Source organism: Festucalex cinctus, chromosome 15 (genome assembly GCF_051991245.1).
Source record: "Festucalex cinctus isolate MCC-2025b chromosome 15, RoL_Fcin_1.0, whole genome shotgun sequence".
Taxonomy (NCBI): Eukaryota; Metazoa; Chordata; class Actinopteri; order Syngnathiformes; family Syngnathidae; genus Festucalex; species Festucalex cinctus.
The window spans coordinates 17,950,335-17,962,962 of record NC_135425.1 but is presented as its reverse complement, the minus strand read 5'-3'; the positions used below and the strand labels follow the sequence as shown (position 1 = coordinate 17,962,962).

Below are 12,628 nucleotides of genomic sequence, written 5' to 3'. Positions count from 1 at the left end.
TTTTTTTTTTTTTTTTTTTTGACAGAAATACAACATACTTGAGAACCCTAATGCATCAAGTACTAGTTGGCCACTGACAAACTATACCTAAAAGGAGTTCGACATTCCCCGCCAATCCTTTCTGATTTGTATAGAAAATATTCTACCTACTCAGGATCACAAATGCTCCATCAGCAATCCGTCCCCACATTTATGTTTCTCATTTTGAAGATGATAACAAGCCTCTTAACACATATTTATCCCATCCAAAGCAAAGCCTGACCATCAACACCACAAAAACAACAACAAAGCACTCATCATACACATTACTACCAGGAATGCCGGGAAACACAAGCGAGCTTAACAAACATTTAGAAAATGTGCATCTCCACTACACAGTAGTGCTTTTTTGCAGCCCAGCTGCACTCACCTTGTTGCTCGACACCAATTTTCTTTTCCAACAATTGTTTATATAAGGTTTAACATTTCATTGTGATTTGGTCAAACCATGTCTTTTTTTGTTATTTGTTTTTTATTTATGTTTTTACATTAATCTTATTGTAGTTGCAAGAGAAGTTTATCTTAGCAATGATCATTCATATTTTTGTTTGTTGTTTTTCTAGACAATAAAAGTACCAATAAGAATACCATTATAAAATATCAGATTGATAAGCAGTTTCATTAAGATTAGTAGTACTGTTAAAATCTTAACGATACCCATCCGTAAGGGTCATTTCCTTAAGAATGCTGTGATATAAATTTAAGGCCCCATCACACACCCATGGGCCCTGTCCCTAAACCGCTCTGTCTTGGTTGGATTGGGAAACCTGAGGGCTTCTTTCGGTCAAAGACAGAAAGTAGACATAATAAAGAAAAGCAGATGCCCAGACCTTGGTTTGAAGACACAATTGTCAGATTAAGACAAAACAAGCCAAATCACTTACAGGAACACATCCCTTACTAAAAGAACCAATAATAATTTCTCTTCAGATTTGCTCGCCGTGTCCCAAATTCAATTGCTGTTGCAACTTGCAATCTGATCTGGCAATAAAAACTTCAACCGCAAAAGATTCAAAGTGACTGTTTTACAAGACACTTGGGCACTTTTGAAATGAGCAAGAACAGTTTTCTGCAACAACTTGCACTCTTGCAGGGAGAAACACAATATTAGGTCTATACTGTATATTCATTTCAATACAAAGGAGTAAAAATGGCAGTTGCCATGCTTGGCGTGGCATTTGAAGCAGCAAGCTTTCTGTGTGTGGAAGAGGTAACTGAAGACCAACGATGAAACCACAGCTTGATGACTGTTATTACTGAGCTGAGCAGCACGTCCCTACTGACAGTCCTAAGCATTACCTGGAGCTTATAAAATACAATATATGGTAAACAGGTAACAGAACCGTAAAGGATTTATTTTGCAAACTGTCACCTCAACATTACAACACTATGCTATTCAGTTTTTATGTTTCACATTCATCACTGAAAAAATTATTAAAGGGAAATAAAATATAATTGTAACTATTTACCATATTCACCTCAGAATACATTGAAACAAAAAGTGAACTATTTTGTTCTTAATTTGATGGAAAAGAAGACTTAAATGCTGAATTTTATCTGACTATGGTGGATGGTGACTCAGGTTTTCCTAATCCATAAAACATCCTTAATATGAACAATGGTTATTTAAAGCAACAGGAGTCCAGGATTTGAGTAGACGAAAGTGGCAACTTCTGATTATTTATTTTTTCCTGTGAGATTAAGGCAAAGGCAAAGGCAACAATGACAGACAGGGTGTAGAAGGGGGCATAAGTTGCAAAACGGAAGAGCAACTAAAAGAGTGTGGCAAATGAGGTTAGAGGGGAAGAAACAAAAGGGGTCAGTTCAAAGTCTGCTTCTGCACGTCAAAACCCTTCTCGGGGGCAAATAAGGGAACAAGGGCCACACTGCGGGCCTAGCAGCGCTCAGGCAAACGACTTTAATCAAATTTGTGTGATTGGATTCCAAAAAAAAGCCGCACGAGCACAAAGAGGCTGCTTTGCTCAGGAACGGATACACATAAAAAAATCAAGATCCACTCATCTTTTCAACACAGTAGGTTTTTACATGATGAAGTATTGCCAACAGCTGACCCTTTCTCAAGTGTGATATATCACCACCAGAGCTGCAGCGCTAAAACTTTCTTGTAGAGTCCTAATCTAATGGATGGCCATTGGATATTTGTCCTATATTTTCTTATAATCACCCTGGACTCAAAGTGATTCAAACCTGCATCAAAAGTCTTGTTTTTCCTTTAAATATGCATTGCAATTAGTTTTGGCCTTCATTTTCCTTGATTATAGCTGACGTTATGGAGTGATCAAAGAGAATTACCTCCAGCAACTAATGTTGAAATAAAGCTCGACTTCACAGTGAGGACTGAGATGCATGCAGAGTGAAATGTAACACATCAGTGTAGAGGTGCTCCGAGGCAAAAAAGCGATGTGTGGAGTTGCTTTGCGACCTGTGCCCCACTCATCTGCCTCACTCACCAGAAGGTTCAGGAGCATGCTCCCTGTTAGGTCGCTAAATTGACTCCACACACCCATGTTAGTATCTCTACAGGAGAACATATTCTGCCAGTCATTAACCCAACTCCCTATTGCTCCTTAAGCGCAGTACATTTCAACATAACATATCGGAAATATAAACATATAGAAAGACCCAAGGACAAAACACAACAAAGAACCTGTGCTGGTGCCCATATTCTTCACTTTTAGAACAGTATGTTCTGTAACTCTGACCCAGAGTCACCAAGCAAGTTTAATGAATTCTTAATTCAAGATGCACCATCATGTTGACTCATTCTGCCAGTCTTAGTTAACTTCCTCAAATCAAGAAGTGAATGCAAAAACTTGGTTCGTCCATGTTTTTATAACGGTTTTCTGTAAGCTTTACATTTGCAACACAAATGCTTTACTTGTACTTCTGAAATTATTGAAAACATTTGCAAATCTAGTCTTACTTTAAAAATAATAAGCATATATCAGAAGTAACATGGTTAAACGAGTGAGACACATCTCAAGAGAATCTTATGTGATAGAAGTGCTACATAATTTAAAACATGAAACCAAAACATCTGGAGCTGCACCTGTTTTGCATCAACGTGCACTGAAAGCAAAGACAATTAAATACACAAAAATTGCGTAAGAGCAAAATTACTGGCCAGATTAGACAGAGTAGATAAATGTGCTCTATGACTACTGCCTTTAATTGACATCGTGGATTAAAATGTGTAAAGCTCCGTTATGGACTTGACTCCAGTGGAGAAAAATATTGTAATCATCTTGTCAAGGACGTCAAATCTTAAAATTCAATGAATAGACATGAAGGTATTTTAATTTCAGAGTAAAATAAAAATACACAGCATCTTGGCAGCTTAATTTATATTGTAAGGTCAGAATAAAAATGGCCATTGGAAAAATTCCAACAATCCCAAAACAAAAAATAGTCTGAAGATCTATAATAATAAAATGGGCTACATTACTGGCATGTGGAGTGTATTGTTTTCACTTCAGAATGAAGACAGTAAAAGTAAATGTGCCCTCTTCAAGAATGAATACATGCCACACATTCCAATGGGTCAACGCATCATCTAACTGAAGACTTTGCCAAGCAGCCTTCACAGACGCTCTTGCTGTAAAATCTTGTCAAGAACGCATCTTTCGTCAATGTACGGTACATTATTATTTATATAGACAAAATGAGTTATATTAAATCTGTTCTTATGAAAAATGCATATAACTACCTGAAATATGCAAAATGTCTGACCAGCCAGGCCAATTTTACAGCAACAAGTTTTTATGGTAGACTGAATGATGAATTGACCAGCAGGTCAAGGGAAGGGCATAACACCAAAGTAATGAAATTCCGAAGCAAACGGAAGACACACTATGTGGAGCACTTCTTTGCAGTGCTACTTCATTAAAAACAAACCGTAGTCTGATGTGTTGGGGATTCCTGGGCTGAGCTTTCAAAAAGAGAGTGATTATTCATCTCTGTCTTCCATTAAAACAAACAAAAAAAGAGCAAACGTGAATATGATGACATGAGTGACGTCAGTAAAATTCACTCTGCACTGTCACATGGCAATCATTTTTGAGAGGCACTCCCTTCACATGAAAGATTTATGATTTTGAACCCGGTATGCAGCCCAAGGCTACAATGACACACACTACCGCACCAAGATTGAACACATTTCTCACACTTTGAATCAGTCAAGTACATGCCGACATTAGTCTGCATATGGGTGGACATTGAGGTACAAAGAAGAGAAGGAATATGGAGAACGGGAGTAAAACAACTCAGAGATAGTTTCAAAAAGTGCAATGGCCAGGTTGAGAATGAAAGAGAAAAAAAAATGGAGAGACAGGCAGCGAGAGGGAGGCAAACAAAACTAGGTCAAGTCACATGACTGGGATCGACTGCAGGCAGGATTAAATATCCTACAGCATGTGGTCATTTACACAACAAATGTAGATTTCATTTTATAAATTATTTCTCTTCCACGGGGGCTGAGGCTCAGCATAACGAGTGTGATGCTTTACTGTATTCTGGTGGGAAGCAAGGCTTTTCAGTGAGCACAAAAAGCAGAGTATTGAAGACTAGAATGAGCCATTCCCTCTGAGATGAGAAACAAAGCAAAAGCCTTAGATAGCATGAAAATGATCATAACAGCAGTGAACACAGTTCCAGTGTGAGACGGCTTTATTATGGCAGGCTATAACAACCGGAACATACATTGCTCATTATCTTACCTATAGGCAGAGGACGGTGAATGTTAAAAAAGAAAAAAAAAACAGTGTCAGTCGATGTTTCGAGGCTTATACACCGACAGCCAAAGTGTGCATTAATATCTCGGATCACTCATTAAAACATCTGTATTCCAATAAACTTTAGCTTTACAGATGCCATAAAAGATGTACAATGGATCAAATTTATTGTTTTAAAGTTAACCTGATCGCCTGTAATATTTTCATTTAAAATGTAGGCTCAGCTCTGCTGCACATAATCAACCACTTTCTCATCCAGTAGTCAGCCAACCACCAGGGGGCGAACACATCTTCAAGGCTTTATTAAGCTGCCTAAATAGCAAATGAGAGCACCCTGCAGCAGGAGTCTTAAGTCTCCTGGCGGACTGAAAGGAGTAAGTCCTAGGGAATAGTATTTTACGTTTTCGGAAGTCATAGGGCCCTACTTTTATTAGCAGGGCGCCACTGAGGTGTCTATCATGTCAGCGAAAGTAAGAGCCATTTAATCCCCACAGCACAGTCAGTATCATCCACAGCAGTCCATGTGTGCATTCTTGTGTGTGAATGTGGGCGTCAGTGGGTGATTGAGAAATCTGAGCACTGGAGAGACATCATTGAGACCCTAATGCTCGATTCACAAGTCAATTTCTTACGTGTGATGTTTTGCCATAGAGGCGTTAGGCCTTAGAGATGCACTAAACCGTAATACAGAGTCCAGAGCGCAAAAGACAAAAGATGTTCAAGTCTCTGGGAGTATACGGGCGCAGCCAAATTGGTCATGGTCGCGCCAACCAGAGTGCATACATTTCATGAAGGTGTTTAAGTGATACACTCATTACCATAGGAAAAAAAACGTGCAGCAGCGCACCTTTTCTGACATAAGCACATGGGTGAATATGTCCCCAATTGAATAGCAGATGGGATGGAGTGGCCAATCGGATTCAGGCCAGTCAATATGATGTAATTCCACTGACTCACACAAAGCTCTTCACACAGATAGCTAACTAGCTAGATAGATATTTTTATTCATGCTTTGATGGAAATTGGGTATTGTGTATTTAACCAATCTTTTTCATTATTTAGTATCCAAATATAACAACAAGCATGTTTAATTAACCCTCCTAATATCCTTGGGGTCAATTTGACCCAATTTCACCCAGAGATAGTGTCAAATGTATTGTAATTTTTTTAGGACAACAAAAGGGTTAATCATATAAAATCCAGACAACAATAGATGCTACCAGTAAAAATGCAAAGATATAGGTCAATTATCGGACACAATGTGCATCAGCAGCACTGCAGAAAAATGTCTGCTTCATAAAGACCAAATCTGATTCAAGTTCAGTGCAATCTTTTCAGTGTGGTTGAGTTCAAGTCAAGAGGTTAGTCCCTTTTTGAGGTCGTATTGTGTAGACTTCTTCCATTGAAATGTCACTGATGACATCACTGTGCATTTACCTGCAAATGCTGCAAGAGGCACTGAGCCATTGTAGCATAGGGCAGCTCTAAAAATATGAAAGCTGCCTTGAGGGGTAAAAACTCTTAACTCAAATAACAATTACTGACCAAGAGAGACAAACTGTCAGATCAGCTTAGAGCTCAACAATGGTGCACCACTCAAAATATAAGGTCCAAAACAACAAACCTAATTTGGATCGGAGAGATACAAAGCTGGTCAAGTGGATGAGCAAGAGTGAGGTCACTTTGCTAAGGAGAGAGGCACACACAATAAAGGGAAAATATTGCACATTGGTGCAGGCTCCACATCCGTGGACTTACACAACAGAAAAATACAGTACACAGACTAGCAACAATTTGGTGCTTCTCTAAGAATGACTATATTATAAATATGTCATTATTCATTGCTTAGGTAAACTGGACACTTTATTTGGTGCATCTGAACATCACCTAATGTATAATTGTGTGATCAACAAGTGTTATCGCAATTGGATGGTAGAGTCCAAAGCTGCCAAATTTACATCGTCTGCAACATTTATCGCACACTCCTAAACCCAATATGCATTTCTAGCTCCTCCCCTAACACTTTGCATCTGATCATTGCCCTCCACCTACCAGTGGGCACTGCAGCTCTCAAGGGGGCCCATCAGTAAACGTCAGATCAGTAGCAGACCAGGAGATATTGTCTTTTGATCAGCAAACTTGCAACATTAGCATGTATCTCAGTGCTCTCCTGCTTTCCCCTTCAGTCAAGTCTATTTGCCCATCAGCAACATCAGGAGCTCCTGAGGGGCTTCACCCAGGTAAGACGGGAGGTGCGCAGAGCTTGTCGAAATCTTCATCACTAATGAGCATGCGAGCGGAGAGCGAAGACCTCTTGTGATCTCACTGCTGAGGATAGACGCTCCTAGGTAGGCAGCAGTATCACCTCAGCCTAATAAAGTGATGATTTAGTCCAAAGGCCTTTTTATTTTGTCATCTTGGAAGTTAATACCTCAATGGCAAGCACCAGACCCTTCATTTTACAACAGGAGCCATTCTCACAAAAGCCATTTCAACATGTGGCACGCATGGTTATCACAGGTTGTAGCTTGAATCTCAGTTCTGGCTTTTCTGTGTGGGCTTTGCATGTTCCGTACTTCCTCTGGCTTCCTTCACCACTCAGAAAACATATATGTTATGGTAACTAAGAGAGTTTATACTGTCCATTGCTGTGAAATGAATGTGTGCGTGAATGGCTGCTCTGTACTGTGCAGCTGACTGACAATCAGTCCAGGGTGTCTTACCCAGAAATGGGAAAGGCTCCGGCTCACCTAGAAACGTGGACAGTATAAAATGAATGAGTGAATGTTTTCAACTGAAAACTGATACAGTGTCGTTGTAGATGGTTGTTTATATTGCAAGTGTGCTGTTGAGCCTGAAAATGGCAGTGTTTGTGAAAACATGCTTAACATTTAAATGCTGAAAAAGGTCATCTGTGTGATGTGCCTGGGTCGAGACATGTTGCAAATATGTTTGTAGTAAGTTTGATAACGCTTTGACAAGCAGAGTTTCATGGCTTGAAGAAATCAAATTAAATATTTTATACCTGGCTAGACAAAATATTATTCTATCTAACACCCGAGAAAACTAGCAGAATCTTCTAACTACTGACCTGGCATGCATATTAGAGCAGAGTAAACCCCTGCTACTAACAAGATATATGGATTGCTGTGAATAGCGAAAAACCATGAGTAATTGACGCCACTCCTAAATATTCATAGATGACTATATAATAGGGGTGTGAATTGCCTAGTACCTGACGATTCGATTCGTATCACGATTCACAGGTCACGATTCGATTCGATACCGATTAATCCCGATACGAATTTATAAGTCGATTGTTGCGATTTTTTTTCATTCATATTTAGAAAATATTAATCAGTAAGCTTGTAGAGTGTAAGATTTATATGAAAATGTATTATTTATTTATCTGAAATTTCAGTCTTATAGGAGGTTGTAATCTGTTTCATGTTTGAACAGCATTAAAATAAAAATATTAAGGCTTAATGTGCCGTTCATATAACATTCTTCCATGCTCAAGGTGTGAATCCTAAAAAAAAAAAAAAAAAAAAAAAAAAAAAAAAAAAAAAAAAAAAAATCGATTCTGCCGATTATTGAATCGATTCGAGAATCGCGCGATGTAGTATCGCGATATATCGCCGAATCGATTTTTTTTTAACACCCCTACTATATAAATAGTTTAAACCAAAAATATCACAATTTACAATCCCCAAACAGTTTAATATAATTTCAAAGTCATTTTATATTACGCTTACAAATAAATGGCTGACAGTTGATTTGATTTTTGAAAAACTGCATGAGAGGTGCAGGCGCTTAGCTCCTGCCTGACATACAAAGATCATAGTTTCTCAGTCATTTTGTGACAATGAAAACGATCCATTTTTACCTTATTGTTGTGTAAACAACATCTGTATATATTGATTATAATTAGCAAAACATCAAATGTTTCCTATTTAAAGTATGGGTGGAATTACACCAACTTTATTTTTCAAGCAATGGTTTAAAGTTTACTGTCTGTGGAAGGTTGGGAATTTTGAAATCCCCCCCCCCCACACACACACACACACACGCACACACACGCATTTTTATGAGTGCTTGTGCTTTGCCCAGGTCTGGAAAAGGTCTAAATTCACAACCCGGTGCCACTTAATTAGCTGGAACTTTACACTAAGGAGAGTTGGTCACATGGGTCCAATTTGAGCCACTATAAAGTCTGCATTTGCTCAACATGCATTTCAACGTGAATATTTACGTGCCTTCTGGATAAAGGTGCAAGACTTTGAAGATGCAGAAAAAAAGGGGGGAGTGAAAAGGAGAAAAAAATATAACTGAAATGAAAGGAGGGGACCCTTAAAATTCCAGGGAATTGTTCCAGATGCTGAACAAATATTGTGCTGAGGAAATCCAGATGTGTGTATCACATTATTCCCTCCTTCTGCTTGTTCTTCCAAATCCTCTCTTTACTTACACTATTTTCTTTCAACAACACAATAGCCCCTTTTTCCTAAATATCAGTCTTCTCTTATTTTAAATCAAGACTTTAATAGTCCCCAGAGCAACTTAGCATTGACAAGGATCCTGTAATAAAGAACCACTCTCATCCGTAACATAGCATGTATGTGCGTGCGACTGTGCGTGCAACTGATTAGGTGACTTGTACATTACTCTTTAGAACAATTAACAATTATCTTGGCTGTAATGTGGGCTGTGGTGAATCAATGAATTACAGTAAATACTGAGGGAAGCTAAATAAAAACAGCACGCGTCTGACTTCCGTTTGCAGTCCCTGATTTCTCCTCGGCCTCTTTGCTTGTCATGTCTGTAGAGGCTGCTCCGCTCCCACAGAGCGTGACCCAGCCACAACCTCCTGACCTTGACTCTTCCAGACAGTACATACGCCTTTCAGCTGCGTCACTACATCATGCAAGCATCCATACATACATATACATACACATACATATATATATATATATATATATATATATATATATATATATATATATATATATATATATATATGCATATATATATATATATATATGCATATATATATATATATATGGAAATGCATTACAAAAACAAAATAAATCAAATAAATCCACAAAAATGATTTTAAAAATGTTGATGATAACCATGCATGGGACGGTAAGGTTAAAACAACCTGTATGCATTGTTTTACAGTCACTGCTTGTTATCAATAATTCGGGATCAGAAAAAAAATTGGAATCGGCAGATCAGACTTTTTAAAAGATCGGAGATGGGCCAGAAAATTGAACTTGTCTGAGCTGTTTGAGCAGGCGACAACACTTTGGTATGCGGCTCACAATGATAAAAGACAACTGCTCGCATTTGGGCGCCGGCCTGTCTCTGCTGGCCGAGTATACCTGGCTTCCCAGCTTTTTTGGGATTAGCACAAAACAAACATCGAAAAATGTAATAATTTTTCATATATGGTTAATATTCACGTTTAAATTTTCAATCACACAGGAAAGCGCAGCCCTCTGCCAAACAATGCTAATCACCACCACATTGCACACCTCCTTATGAGGCTAATTTCTGTCAGCAAGTTTTTGGAAAATGCATGCATCCCGACTGTACACAGTTATTCAGATATGTATCACCATTTCAGATAGCAAACTAAGAAATGGTCATGAAAAGTTATCATTGTTGTCAATTCATTAATACCTAATTTTGTAATTTGTCTAATTAAAAAAAAAAAAAAAACTCATTACATGTGATTTATTTAATTTTTTAACAAAGAAAAATGTTTCTTGTTTTGGAAAACAAAAAAGATCAGCCACACAATAAGAGCATGAACTAAAATAAAACAATTTCTCTTTGCAGAAAAATGTGCTTCAAGGTGGAATGAAAGGGTTGTTGTAGTCTATTCCTTTCACAAAACCAAGTTGCAATGTTCGTAGTGTTTTTCTTGCCCCTCCCCTTCCAGCCTTAGCACCCTTCCACCTTCCTGCTGTTTTGGACATTCCTAAAACCAGACGTGCTTGGCAAGGTGTCTAACCGTAGGTGACAAAGCCCTCCAGACTGCTGCGCAGACTGTGTGTCTGTGCATGCGTGTGTGGGTGTACAGGTGTGTGTTAAGTCTGAAGGGCCACACTCTGGACGGATGTATTAACATGTTAGAATTGCAGGTGTCAACAGTTAATCAGTCAATGCCTACTAAGCCTAGGAACACACCACATTGGGAACCTTGTTATCTCACATAAGGTACTTTTTTTTTGCTTGGTAATTTGTGAAACTTTTTAAATAAATACATTTTTTCAGAGATAACTGGCAGTGTCAAAAGTACTCTATTCCAGGTCCCTGGGTACCAATTTCATCAGTACTTTACACAGTTTAGTTGTTCCTCTAATGGATCCAATGTTTATCATAATTGCAGTCATAACCTATATAATCCCAAAGACTTGGGTGTTATTCCATCATTGTATTGTGAGAAGTTGAAGAACACGTTGCAAGACACTGAAGTCATTAAAGCTTAGCCATAATAGGATATGGCAAAAAGTACCATTAGCGATCTCATTGAAACAGCTTCAACTTTCATCAATTGCCACCGGGGAGCCTTCAAGGGGAGGAGAAACCTACATCATCATGAATTCCGAGAAAGACTTCACACAAAACAGCAGGCGACAACATTGAGAACCAGCTCGTATTCTGTACATACAGTAAAGACCTGGCTGAAATGAGATACTCAGAGGTCTGAACAACAGAACAGGCACTGGCGTGGAAACGTGATCTCTGTGACGAAAGATGGCTTGAAACATTTTCACTGAACACAACAGTGAGTACCGCACAAGAAACAGGAACCCAGGTGATTTACACTCAAAACATACAAACGCAATGTGATCCTTTTCAGCTGTTGGGGTTGCTTTAATTGCTGGAAATTGATTTTTTTAAAAGCAGGTGTTAGCAGAGGTTGAATGCAAAAATCCCTCTGAAGTAAGATCATTTCAAATAAGTTCTGCTTAAAAAAAAATTGTAAATCCAAGTTGATTGCATGATATTAATTTAAAAGCATATTTAACTCATTCCCTCCCACCCATTTTCAGTGAAGCAACCCCCGAGATCTCTGGCTGTTTTACTGTATTTTGACTGATTTTGCCAGGCCCACAGAATATTGTGTTCTATTGCTACAAAGACATGGAACCTACTAAAAGACAGATTAGAATCTCTTTTCAACAGGGGAAAAACGTTTTGTATCTGTTTCCATTTTTCCGCAATTAGCATTCGAAAGTAGCTAAGTTTCGTCAATATTCACATCCCTGGTGAAAACACTGACAAAAAGAGCTTGTTCCAACATGGCCCTGGGTGATCTCTTATACTCTGTTGCCACCTGCTAGCTGTTTTTTTGTTTGTTTTTTTTAAATAACAACTACTATTTCTTTAAGCCACCTATTCATGTCAGAAGCTGCATGAAAGCATTCTTTATGCTCTTACATAAATTAAAAAAAAACATGTAAACACGGTTTTGGGAGGGAAGGACAAAGTATTAAAAAGCGTTTTTTTTTTAATACATTTTTGGGATAGAATGAGTTAAAAGTGACTTCCATTAAAGTACAAAGATATACAGTACAGTATACGCCAGCATAATATTGTTGTTAATGTGGCCATGATTGTGGGGCACGCAGCAGACACATCAAGTTCAAGTATAAGTTCAGGGGGATAGCCTATATTTAATTAAAAATGGAAGTACGAAAATAACCACAACCTATCAATTCACTTGATTTGGCATCCTGTGACCGACAAAGTCCATGTGCTTATAACTTAATTACAAAACACAACATAGCCTAGAAACAGCAGTCATCTTCATGCATTAATGCAAT

General features: G+C 38.3%; 1 protein-coding gene across 1 annotated transcript in view; it reads right to left on the bottom strand.

The window, feature by feature from the left end:
- Positions 1–12,628, bottom strand: part of rxraa (retinoid X receptor, alpha a) — a 91,932-nt gene that overhangs the window by 65,966 nt on the left and 13,338 nt on the right. The gene's annotated exons all lie outside the window — the stretch shown is intronic.